Here is a 12563-nt window from a genome sequence, read left to right on the forward strand (position 1 = left end):
AAAGTCAGCAGCACCAAAAAGCTGAAACGTGTCATCTTTACAAAAACTTAAAAAAAAAAAAATTAAAGGCTTTGATTAGTCGTACCGTCTCGTGTGTATTGCAATCCAAACTTTGACCCGCACATATTAACAAGGCTCCCTCTCACTTCCTTTGAAAGCAGGTGAGAAGAGCAAGGTAAGGCTAATGAGGTTCATTACAGGAATCCACCCACGTAGCAAGCCAGCCTGTCTTGACCATGTCAGGCTGAAATTTCTATATACAATTTTTTTTTTTTTAATATATATAACAAATTACCCGTCCAAAAATAAAACGCAGGAAACGATGCATCTGCAGCATCAAATTTTCATTATTTGTTGTCTTGGAAACCCAAGAACCGGAATTTATATTGTTAGAAGTTAATTGGTTTCTGAGATTAAACCAAAGTAGGCATTGACTGTTATTATAAATATGGGCTGGAAAAGGACATACTAGGGGAAATAAAAAGATACGGATATGGATTGGTCGGTGCTGAGATGAGGAATATGCTGCCTTGGACTTTGAAGGCTATTTTGAGTTATAGCTTAAACTTGACACAATGGACCTGTACAATACGGGTGGATCTGAGGTCTTGGGGATATGCGCTCATATAAGGAAATCCCTTCTACAAAGAGAGGAGGTGAACGGCAGTTATTTGACAAGATGTCCCAGTCAGCAGAATAGGGATTAAAATGCACTAGTGCTTATCTGGCATGACTTTGACTTGAAAACTGGAGCTTCCCACAAAAACTGGGTCGACAGAGGTCATCTTGGAGAAGATGTTTATTTTCAACGTTTCTAACAAGAGCACAAGTGGACGTGTTTGTAGTTTTTTTTTTTTTACACATCTTGATTTTGTGGGCAGGGTGACCCAGCGATGCCTCACGATTCCAAAAGTCAACACGAGCTCTTTTAGTTTGTTTGCTTGTGTGCTTGTTTATTTCAGAAATTCTTAGGTAGATTTAAGTAATCCCGTTTCATCAAAAAGGATAGCTGTATTGATTTGTTGCAGATGAAATTCTGTCAACAATGACGGTAGGCTCAGGTTGATTTCCTTGAAACAGAGCTCAAAGAAATGAAATCCTTATCTTGTGTGATGTATTTTTTCGAAGTAGACTTTGTCGCTTGCTTGCTTCCCAAAACATTTGATCCCAAAGCACTTACATTCAAATATTCTAACCCTCCAAGCTGGAACTTATTTCAAAACCCCCTCAAATGCTTTTTTGTACTGCTTAACACTTTCCACTGACACATAAGGACAGCTCAAGTAGAAAGGATTTGCCCCATCCTAGGATTGTACCCGTTGTAAATGATAGATTCAGAGAGAGGCAAGAAAACGGAATAATAATCTCTTTGACGAAAGACATGACAAGTGACTAGACATAGAAAAGAAACCAAGCGCACAGAAAATTGGATTTTCAAGAGTGCCTTGTCTCTGGAAGAAAAAAAAAGAGCAGCCAGGTAGCATTAGAGTGGCTTTCATTAGCCTCGTCATTTGGCACCAGTGAACCGTGAAGATGGTTAAGTGATATTATGTTAACCTCTTGTTTTACATCCGGAATAGAAATTAAATGTAATTAGGCGCTGATTGTACTTCCTACACAGTTTTTCACGTAAATGCAGATGGACTCGAGTCATTTACTGACCGTCTGTGTCATTGTTCTCATCGAAGGACCCTCAAGTCTGCCATTTTACCCAATAATTGACAAAAGCCACCCACATCAACTCCACAGGACAAAATGTTAAATTTAAATGTGTCTCAGTCCTATTAATGGCCTGACGGGAAATGATGAGATGAATTTTTTTATGCTGTTGGATAATCTTCCCATTATATTTCCCAGGAAATAGCCAGAGCCAGGTTGCAGACTTAACAGGGTCGCAAAAGTCGCCTTTTCGGGTCGCACTCTTCCATTAATTTCCAAACACAATGTTATCAACCAATCTGTATTTCTGACTGAATTAACCAAACCATACTATGAGCAATTTTCCTATGATGCAGTGCCAACCCCAACTTGTGTTACCAAAGTACACTTGGAAACCTCACACAAGCACACAGAGAAGGTGCAAATGCCACACAGGAAGGCCCAAGCTGAGATTCAAAGAGCTGTGAGGCAGACGCGCTAAACAAAAGAAAAAAAACGCCACATAGCCAATGACTCTCCTTCTTTCTATTTTTTCTTTTCATATTGGATCACGCTCTTGAATGTGACCTCACAGTCCTTCCGATCGCAACTACATAGAAAAGCATCATTTTCAGAGCTTCTGGCACTTTTCTCCCCCTAAATCTCTGTCCCGCTGATGACTACAATGATGAGAGAGATCTGGAGAGGCAGATGGGCCGTTGTGATATCCCTTCTGGTCTGGTCTGACTCCTTCCCAATGCTCTGATCAAGGCCAGTCCAGGACCCACAACACCTTGCCGAAGGTCAGGCTTGTCTGGATTTGATGGACTCACAGCATGAGCGCAGTCAGAAAACGCTGTTACGGCAGGTAGACACAAAGCAACGGGGGCAATCAGTGATAGAATCCACCCAATTCTCTGGCTAATTAATTGTAATTACCCGGCACAACAGGAGGTACCTGAGTAATAAATGGCCACAGAGACAGCTAAATGGGATGAAGTCAAAAAACACCATCAAAGGTTACACACTATTCTATATTGCTTGGAGCTTATTAGAGCTGCAGTCGATCTAAAAAATGACCTTTACAGGATAAACTACTCTCTACCAGATATATCTGGAGAACAGAAGATGATCTATATATATGTCTCTTCAAATATGTTTTCTCCTCCTACTCCCGCCTGATTTGTTCATGTTGAAGCCTTGTCACGGGACTCCGTACGAGCGAGGAACTATATTTGGTAACTGACGGGGGCGTTGAGAAATAAAACACACAATCTCACTATGAGGCAGTAATAATAAGCATGTAAAATGGGAACTTGCATTCCGGTGGCCTGGTATGTCAATTAAGCACCCTGACTGAAAACTCGAATGTTTTATGTGAAATGATAAATCGGATGGGCATAACTTCCTGGTGCGAAATTTTTGATCATGTTACCTGGAACCAGAAATGCATATCTAGCTAGCTAGCTTCGGGCGACCATATTTTGATTTAAAAAAAAAAAAAAAAAAACCACACTTGGCACGGATGACACTCAAAAATGCCATCCATCATAACGCTAATCATTTTAAAGTAGAGCTGCAACATATTGGAAAAAGTCACGTTTATCACTCCCACTGATATCAAACCCGACCCCACCCACCAATCAGTGCGGAGCTTATTCATTTCTTCCGCCATATCGAAAGCAGCAATCTAAATTAGAAACAACCCAAGGATGAGGCCAACTCTTTGATGCCTTTTCTTAATAAATGTAATACTCTTTCAATGGTCCGCCATGTTCATATTCGCAATAATGCCCCGAGGGAGCTTTAAGTAATAGCGCAGCAATACGTTGAATCTTAAGCAAATCCGGCTCAGCGTAAACAACTTTGTATTGTACCGAGACTCCCGAAGGACATCTGAGACGGGCTACTTTTTCAGCATGCAATATTTAACAGATATGCTGTAAAACATGCTGTTTTCTAATCATAGCTTTATCCGCGCACTGATATATACAGATTTGGATGATGTATAAGTCGGCTCGCTGTGTAATGTTGCCTTATTGCTACCCTCAATTTAACTTGGATTTTTTTTCTCGTGTTTACCCCAGCAGTAGCCTTTCACAGTGATTCATATTTCCGATGTACTTTATGTACTTTTTAGAGTTAAGAGTAATCCATCTCACACACGCACGCTTGAACACAAGCCTTTTATTTCTTTTCAAGAGTGAGGATTATGCTGGACTGGATCTTAATAATTTAGAGAAAGTTAGAGTTTGCAAGCAGAAGTGCCGTTGCCAACAAATCGAATTCTTCATTTATCCATCCATCCATCCATAGATCTTCTGTACTGCTTATCTTCTCCAATAACCAATTAATCGATCAATCAATCAATTAATCAGTCAATCCCCTGAAGCACTTTTAACCAGACAACCCACAAAAACATATTTTGCTCTTTGATGCATTTGCATTACTTTTTTTTTTTTTATACCATTCCCAACTCAAGAACCACAACTGGATATGATTTATCATGTGATACAAAAGTTGTTGTTCCGGCATGTCCAATTGGACTAACTATGCATAATGTTAATTTGTCAAAAAACCTGAGTCAGACTCAGATTAGGAATGATTCAACCAGCAATCATGCCTCACCCGTGCGTCATTTGTATCTGCAATTACGGAAGAAATAGCCAAGGGACAATTTTTCAGACCAAGGCAGCAGGGCCAAAGAAAGAGGATTAAAAATGTGGGGGGGAGTAGGATGCAAAAAAAGACAATCCGGACAGCTTGACATGTGACGACGATTCTTAGCAAGCTGCATTGCGAGAGAAATCATCCAATGACGTGTATAAAAAAAAAAAAGCTTTAGTTTTTGCAATAGGTATTCCCAGCCATAGTTGTGTAACAATAAACCGAATCCTCTTTTTCATTTCAACACACGTCATGTTATTTGCCTGCACCCAGCAAGTGTCAAATGAATTTATCAGCAATTTTGTTCTAAACTTAAGGCCCTGCAATCGTTCATCTTTGCCGCATAGAACGAAATAAGCATTGACTCACATTCATACCCAGCTGAAGAAAACAGGTTGCAGCGCTGGGTTCAAAAGGAAAATCTACAATTGCGTCTTATTCAAGGACAGTTTCCACACAGCAGATGGCTGACACCAACTTCCCAAATAGCCCTTTGGAATGACTACAATTTCATTATTGAGTGGTCATTTTGAAATATTTATGCTCCTCAGCGCCCCGAGTACAATTGCCCCCAGTGAGCATTTTTGTCAGCCAATAATTCACCTGATGCTAATGACCAGGTGCCAGCACTACTGTCTCGCTGATATCATGCCTGAGGACTGATGTATTGATTAGGCGAAATTGATCAAGGCAGGGATGATACAGCAACATTACATGATTTATTCAGCCGCTAATATCTTACGTCAGGGACGACCTTTGGGATTTTCATCATCCATCCGAGACCTCCTTGATGTCCACTAGCTGCACCACCGATAAAGGCTAGAGAAAATAACACTGTTTAGACTCGGAATAAATTAATTACATATTATGCCAATAGCGACTGTTTTCCCATGATGGCAATTTTCAACAGTTGGAGTTCAATTCTAGCAAGACAAGCAAAATCAGAACAAATTCGCAGTTTCATAAGGAGAGTTTTAAATTTTACAAAATTTTTTTTTTTTTTGCCATATCCATTAAAACTGTCAGTGCCTCTAGCTAGTCTTCCTGGAGAAAACCTTCACAAGCAAATACCTCAGCTGAGATTAAACCCAGGACCTCCCTGCTACCTAGCACACATGTTGCCCCACAGAAAATATCAATCTTCATTTTTCTGGTCTGCTTTGCTTTACCCAGACCCCTGAATGCAGGTCTATTAAAGAATGAAGAACCACATTTTCCAAGCTGTCCCACTTTAACAGATGATAATGTAGTCTGTTATCACCTCGGGACTGCTGCTTTATTAGTGCATTATCCCCCCCCCATATACGATGCCATTTGCATGCGGTGTGTACCGTACGAAATGATGAGGCACATCTATTGTCCCGATATTGCCACAGTGAACAATCTTTATACAAGCTATTAATTTAGTCATTTCGTTGGAATTATGCAAATGTGTCCTCTTAGCGTTGGCCCACTCGACACGTTTGTCGTCCGTCATTTGAAAGATTTTACTTTTCACATAAATATCTTTATAGATGACAACGATTGTATTCTATTTGCTATTTTTTTAAATAGCTGTTGTTGTGTGAAGCGAAAAGTGAAGTGCAATCATGTAAACAGATTTTCACCCCCCCCCAAAAAAATCATCAGCAGCTGACTATCTCTTGCCCGGCAAAATAATGTTTTGACGTTCATCAGTCCGAAAAATAATTTCTTATGCATGACACATTTTGACTGCACGCACAAATTATCTATGCTATTTGCAAAACTCACCTCAGATCACCTAAACACAAATTCACAGTGGTAGCAATGGCAAGTGGAGATTTAGTTCTGGTGACAGGAGAGCAGTGAAGCAGGCTGATGGTAAAGAGTTTCAGACAACCACACCATGCCAAAGGCACTTCCTTCAGTTGAATGAAGAGCTGTCATAGGCTGTGACCTTCATCAGTGTGCCGGGATAAGGTGTCTTCCTGTCCTGTTTCTAAATCATGCCGCGGGAACCTTGCACATGCCTCGCGCTTGTATATTACATTTACATTCACAGCAAAGGCTGGATTTAAAGTGGGAATAACAAGATGCAGCTCCTCTGACAGCCTTTTGCGGTTTAACCTCTTTGCTCTGGTATTGATTCTTGGCTGGAACTTGACCAGCGGATAACCCACTGTTGGACATAGTGGCTGACTTTAGCAACAAAGCACTCACTGCTTAAGAGGAGAGCTTGCGACTATTTTGGGAGTCAGCGGTAGCAAAAAAAAAAAAAAAAAAAAAAAGTCACAAAGACATCAAGGTATATGCTTACGTCACTGACTGTACAGCGTTTTATATATGGAGGGTCGAATATTTCAAGGGTTGTGAGCAGTGTTAAAACTGCTTGCCTGATTTGAATGTTTCCTTACGTCACTTTTTTGCCCCTCACTAACATCCACAAGCCCGATTCTAAAACATTTTCATTCATAATGGCATGCAATTATGAAAGGCTGTAGTCAAAAAAATGCATATCCAGCTTCAACAAAACTGCAGCGCTAACAATACTAAGCTAGCATTCCAATGAAGCAAAATGTTCAGATAGCCTGCTCCATCCAAAATTGTTAAGATTTTTTTTTTGCAAATTGCTACGACTGGCCAGTTGCCAAGTGGGTGTTGTTTTTACAAAGTACTGATCAATATAACATGTTGAAAATACTTTTTTGCTGATGCAAGCCATTTTCTCAGATTTCCTGAAAACTGATGGTTTTATAGATGCAAGGTTTCCTTCCGATGAAAGTAAGATGAAGAAATGTACAGTATTTTTTAAGAACGGCTATCCAGAAGGGGTTTATGGTGCAGGCTGTTGTCCAGCTGGCAGAGGAGCAAAGTCTGTTGTTCTGGGGGCTGCAGGGCAGGTGAGCTTCTGTCAGCGTCCACGATGGGTCGGGCCCATGATGCGAGTGGCATGTTGTTGGTGCAGCTGATGGGGAGGGGAAAGGGGTCGGCATTACCTTCAAGGCTTCTTACCCCATTCGCTCCATTCCATCTGTCCAATGCTGAGAGGCGCTAGGTAGAATCAAAAATAAATTCTACTGTCCGGGATTAAATGTCACTTTGCAAGCATTGAGACACCAAAATATTAATAGGTCGTAACTTGACTTGAAAACGATAGGCACTCTGGATATGTGAATTGGGTTTGGATAAATGACTTTGCAAATGACTCCATAACTGCATTTAATTGGGACTTGAAAAAGGTTTGTACAGCAAGACTGTAAAAAAAGACACTTTCATAAAAACAAACCAAGCAGATGAGATATTCCAGCCATTGATCGTCGTCGCAAAGGCCCAGTGTGTATCAACTTACTAATTTTTGCCTCACTTTTGCTTCTCTGCAGTGACCTTCACTTTAAAACCCGATTTATGCTATTTTGCTAAGTTGATTATTGGATGCCCTTTGACAGCAGGCAACTTTTTAACATTCAGCATTAGATCAATATTACCCCCCCCCCCCATGTTTTGATTTAGCAAAGCAGAAAAAAATCTGATGAAATTAACAGCATTAAGAATTAGGTGTGCCCTTATCAAGTCAGGATTGAATTAAACATCTATTGCATTAAATGCATTGAGATTAAAATGCACATAAACACTTACCTCTTACTGACTGACATTGGACACAGAAAACAGGAGACCATTTTCCTCTTGCTTGCATTCACTTTCATCGATTGAATAATGGAGCAGACTTTGTGCTTTTGCTCGTACGGCTAGAATGAAAATGGGCCTGGTTTTGAACAATGATATGAATATGAAGGAAGGAGATCTACTAAGGTTGGTGCAAATAGAATTTTCTAGAAGTTCACTGGTCTGTTTTATTTTGTTTTTTAACCAAACTTTGTATGGTCGGTCACATTAGAGTACACAAAAAAACACTACCATGTAATCAACGATTGCATTTTAAATAACTGCCCTGGCAGTGAAAAGTTTGTTTTAAATGCTGAATCAAAGCAAACCACCAGAATGTATTTCATGCACTCATCAAATTATGCATTATATTTGCCCTTGATCAGCATCCATTGATTCCCTGAAGACCCCCATAGAGACCAGGAACATCTCTTTTGTGCCAAACATGAAATTACTGCGGTTGTACACAGCTCCACATTTACCCTTTTAAACAATCCGCTTGAACCAATTAGCAAACACCGCGTAGCAACCGACAAAACCCCACGACCAATTTAGCGTTATTCACATTCCCTAATCTTGCGTACTCCGTCGTTTGTTGCCCACTGATAGCAAATGATGCGGTGGTCGCATTATTTACTTTTCTTGACTGATTTAATTATTAACATTGAGCGGTGAAAATGTGACTTTGTTGCATACAGTAGGCTGCTGACTTGAAGAGACACGACGCTCGGAGCAATCTAAAATCATTGAACCCTGCTCTTTGCACTCATGTGCAAAGCACGGCAATTCCTCAGTCCGCTTCTCAAGCTCTGATAGCTTTCACTTTCCTTTGGGCTGTGTGTTCTTACATATGGAGAGAATGAATCCACATAAAGTCCTACAGGAGTTAGAGAAGCCATAATGAAAGCTCTCATTAGGAAGTGGAAGCTTCTGACTTTCATCTGCTATTAGAGTATGGTTGCAAAAATGCATGCTCTCAAAAGCTGAACTAAACCACTGAGCCAAAGCGTGTCCAATCTCAGCAAGCTGATACGTTACCTCCCAAGTCATTTCAGCACTTCCATTGAGATGAAAGCGCCAGTCAAATGTTCTACAGTTAAAATGAAGTGGTGACTGGATGTCTGCACTCAGTCGATTCAACCCAGCTCAACATCACACACGCATTTGAACGCCGTGTGTGTCCACATTCAGTGTCTTCCTTTGATCCTTCTGTCTCAACACCTGCGGTCATACCGCCCTCCCGCAGCTTGATCATTCGGTGTAAACAAAATTTCAAGCTCGCTCCTTGCATTTCTAATGAGTTGACCGACCGGACTATAATTCCACTCAAGTGGAGCCTTTTCAAAATGTGCTTGTTAGAAAAGGGCTGGCTGAAAGCAGAATGGAGATGCTGAAGCTGTGTACGCACATAGTAACAATCTTGGCCAATTTGAGTTTTGTTTTTTTTTTTCTGTGGCGCAATCAAAATCAAAAAGGGCTTGATTATGAGGTCCGTCTGAAACACAATTTTACTGTAGTGTTGGGTGTGTCAAGTAATTTTTTTTTCTTCTTTCTTGAGCTGCTCAGAAAACAGTCAAGACTGACGACCCCAAATGTGAAAACTGATCTATATCGCAGAACATCCATCAACAGCATGTTCCAGCTGAGCCACCGTGAGTGTGACATGAAACAAAGCCAATTATGCAATGTTTGCTGACAGCGGGGATGAAAAAAATAAACAAAAGCAAATACAAATTCATATTTACACAATGTATTCAATAAATAGTGGCTACAATGTGGCTATTTAATAAACAAAAGCAAATACAAATACATATTTAAACAATATATTCAATAAATAGTGGCTACAATATGGCTATTTCAGAGGCTCTCCACATTTCACTTTTTTCACTATAGGTATTTTCAAAATTTGAAATAATTTAATTATAGTCTGAGTATCTATATTTGGATATTTAGGCCCCATTGGACCACATTGCCTGCTGTGCACAGGGCCTCAGAAACATTCAGTGCATTTCCTTATTAAATGCTAACACCACAATTTAAATGTTCCTTTCACCGAGCTGTGACCTATGGTGTTTGCTTGAAGACGAAAAAAAAAAAGAGCAAATATCAGCCTGTGCTCTGCAGTCGACACAACCGCCTTCATTGTAACACGGGGCACAGAGAACAACAAGAAATACAATATTTAGTGGCTTTTATGCAAATTTGACATTTCCCTTGGCTGAACATAGCGAGGCTTTCTGTTGACCACTGATACCCGCATGTGTTAGTGCTGAGGCAGCAGCGTCCTCCGTTGCGTTACGTCGTCATTATTTGTTTTCACCACATTAATATCTGTCAAATAGAAGCCGCACGCCGGCAGGTCGGAAAAGTTGAGCTGATTGCGTCGCAAATGTATCATAGTTGTGTGCCAAATGCATCGGAGTGAAGGCCTATCTCACGGCTGCACCTTTCTAACTGAATCGTAAAGAGCGGAAAGCAATTTCACGCCGAAAATGAGACACGTGGATACGCGTTACGGAAATAAAAAACACCAGTTCAGATTCATTTTAATGCGTTTTAAATTATTGCAACTATATTACGACATGGACAGATAAATGAATACATACAGTAAAACTTAGTGGCTTGTTTGCGGGACGTGCTCAACAAGTTTGGCTAACAAGTGACATTATTTTATAGCTGGTAGAGATTTTATTTTTTCCGATGTATTGTTTATCTACCACATCTGGTCTGCAATCAATTGAAGTTTATTTAGTGCATCTGGTCCGTAAATGGAAAACATTTCATCTTAAGAACATAATCGTTTTGTTTATTTGCGAGGATGTGAAAATTTGTTTTCTGCCCAACTTTTGATGACATTTGTTCCGAGTATGTTTATGTTCACAAAGACATTTGCTGTCCAGCAACAACAACTACTAATGAGAGAATTTGGTCTTGTTCAGCGTTCAGCACATTAATGCAAAATAATTTTATGACATGTTATTGTTTTTTTTTTAGTCTTTGTATTGCTGGGTGTCATTTCCCCTGGTAAAAACGCAAAGACTTTTATTCAAAGCTGCTTTTTTTCTTTTTTTTTTTGCTCATCCGACATTTCTTTCTTGCTATTTGAAAATATCATTTCAAAACACCCACACTACAGTGGTGGTTTAAACAAAATAGGGAATTGAGTTAGCTGCCGTTTCTTGGTAATTTGAAACAGAGCTGTCATGTTTCACAAGCTTTATGGATCCAAAAACAAAGAAAACAAAAACAAATAATGGCAACTCACTGGAGCACGCTCTCAAAAGGATGTCTAAAAAAATAGTGAAATGTTGTCAAGCTAAAATATCTACCAAATAGATTATAATAGCATAATGATTAGTCCTCCAAGGTTCACTGGGGTATGGTATGGTACGGATGGGAGGGAGGGATGAAGAAATGGATGGATGGAAATAATGACTGATCATGCAAGCCATGTGTCGACTTAGTCCTAGCTTAAGCAAGAGAGCTGCACTGCGGCAATTAAACGCACACGTCAAATAGACAGCGCACTTTGAACAAGATGATAATCAGCTGTTTCTCTCGGGAGCATATAATCCATACTTATCTTCCACTCCTATGTTCTTTTTTATTTCATTCCTTGATAAATGGACCAAGATGAGCAGTTTTACTTTGTCCACATTCAGAGCTGATACTTGCACATCAAAATGAAAAATTGTAAGCCCCCGTGGAATTGCAGTATTCAGACTAAAGATACATAAGAAGGATGCAGCATCTTTAAAAAATAAATAAATGAAAAATTAGCGTGTACAATTTCTTCCATTCAGTGTCATTGTGGGGCCTCAACAAAAAAAGAAAAAAGTGGGTTGCACACACAGAATGTCATCCATTATGTGAGTCCTTCAGGTGTTTGTGTGCCAGATGTGCCTGTATGTTCTCATTTTCACGTGATATTCAGCCATGGCAAGTACACTGAGCTCTGGTTCCCTCTGTGCTACTGTAAATAAGCCCAGCATCTTGTGGGAATAGCCACATAAAAAAACTGTGGTAGCGAGACCTCCCGTGCCTGCTGCCAGAGGCAGAGCTGAAACATGGTCACCTTGCGCTTTACAATATCCATAACACACTAAAATAACAGCGTTTTTATCGCATATAAAGTTGCTATGGGGGTTTTTGCTGAAAACAATAGACATTGACGACAGTGACACAGGATGAAAATAACAGTTATGTGTACTGATAAGATGACAGATTTATCATCCCATATAAATGTGCAAAGAATAAAAACGGGCAACAAGTGTGCGGACTCCCTCTAGTGCTATATATATATATATATATATATATATATATATAGACACACACACAACAATCCACTTTTTGTTACCGCTCAACCGTGAAGGGTCACTCGCAAGACTTGACCAAAAGCATGTCAAGCCACTTGGCACAGGTTTCTTTAGCGACCTTTATAGATTTGTGGTAACCCTCTGCCCTTCAAATTCTGATCTGACATCAGCAGCAGTGGTAAAATGGTTTAATTCACATTTAAATGGGACTTCTCTCTTGCGGTCACAGCCCCTCGCGATGTGACCCGCATGACTAATAGCATCTCAAAGGAAAGCGCGCGCATTATGGCTCTCGCCTCCATCCCTGACATTTGCATA

General features: G+C 40.0%; 1 protein-coding gene across 1 annotated transcript in view; it reads left to right on the forward strand.

Annotated features, from left to right (window-relative positions):
• The first annotated feature begins 5622 nt into the window (after positions 1–5622).
• The window catches only part of asic4a (acid-sensing (proton-gated) ion channel family member 4a), a 58445-nt gene continuing 51504 nt past the window's right edge, over positions 5623–12563 (forward strand). The window contains exon 1 of the mRNA XM_049729193.2: positions 5623–9581. The gene's annotated coding sequence lies outside the window, so the exon portion shown is untranslated. The remainder of the gene's footprint in view (positions 9582–12563) is intronic.

Source organism: Syngnathus scovelli, chromosome 8 (assembly GCF_024217435.2).
Source record: "Syngnathus scovelli strain Florida chromosome 8, RoL_Ssco_1.2, whole genome shotgun sequence".
Taxonomy (NCBI): domain Eukaryota; kingdom Metazoa; phylum Chordata; class Actinopteri; order Syngnathiformes; family Syngnathidae; genus Syngnathus; species Syngnathus scovelli.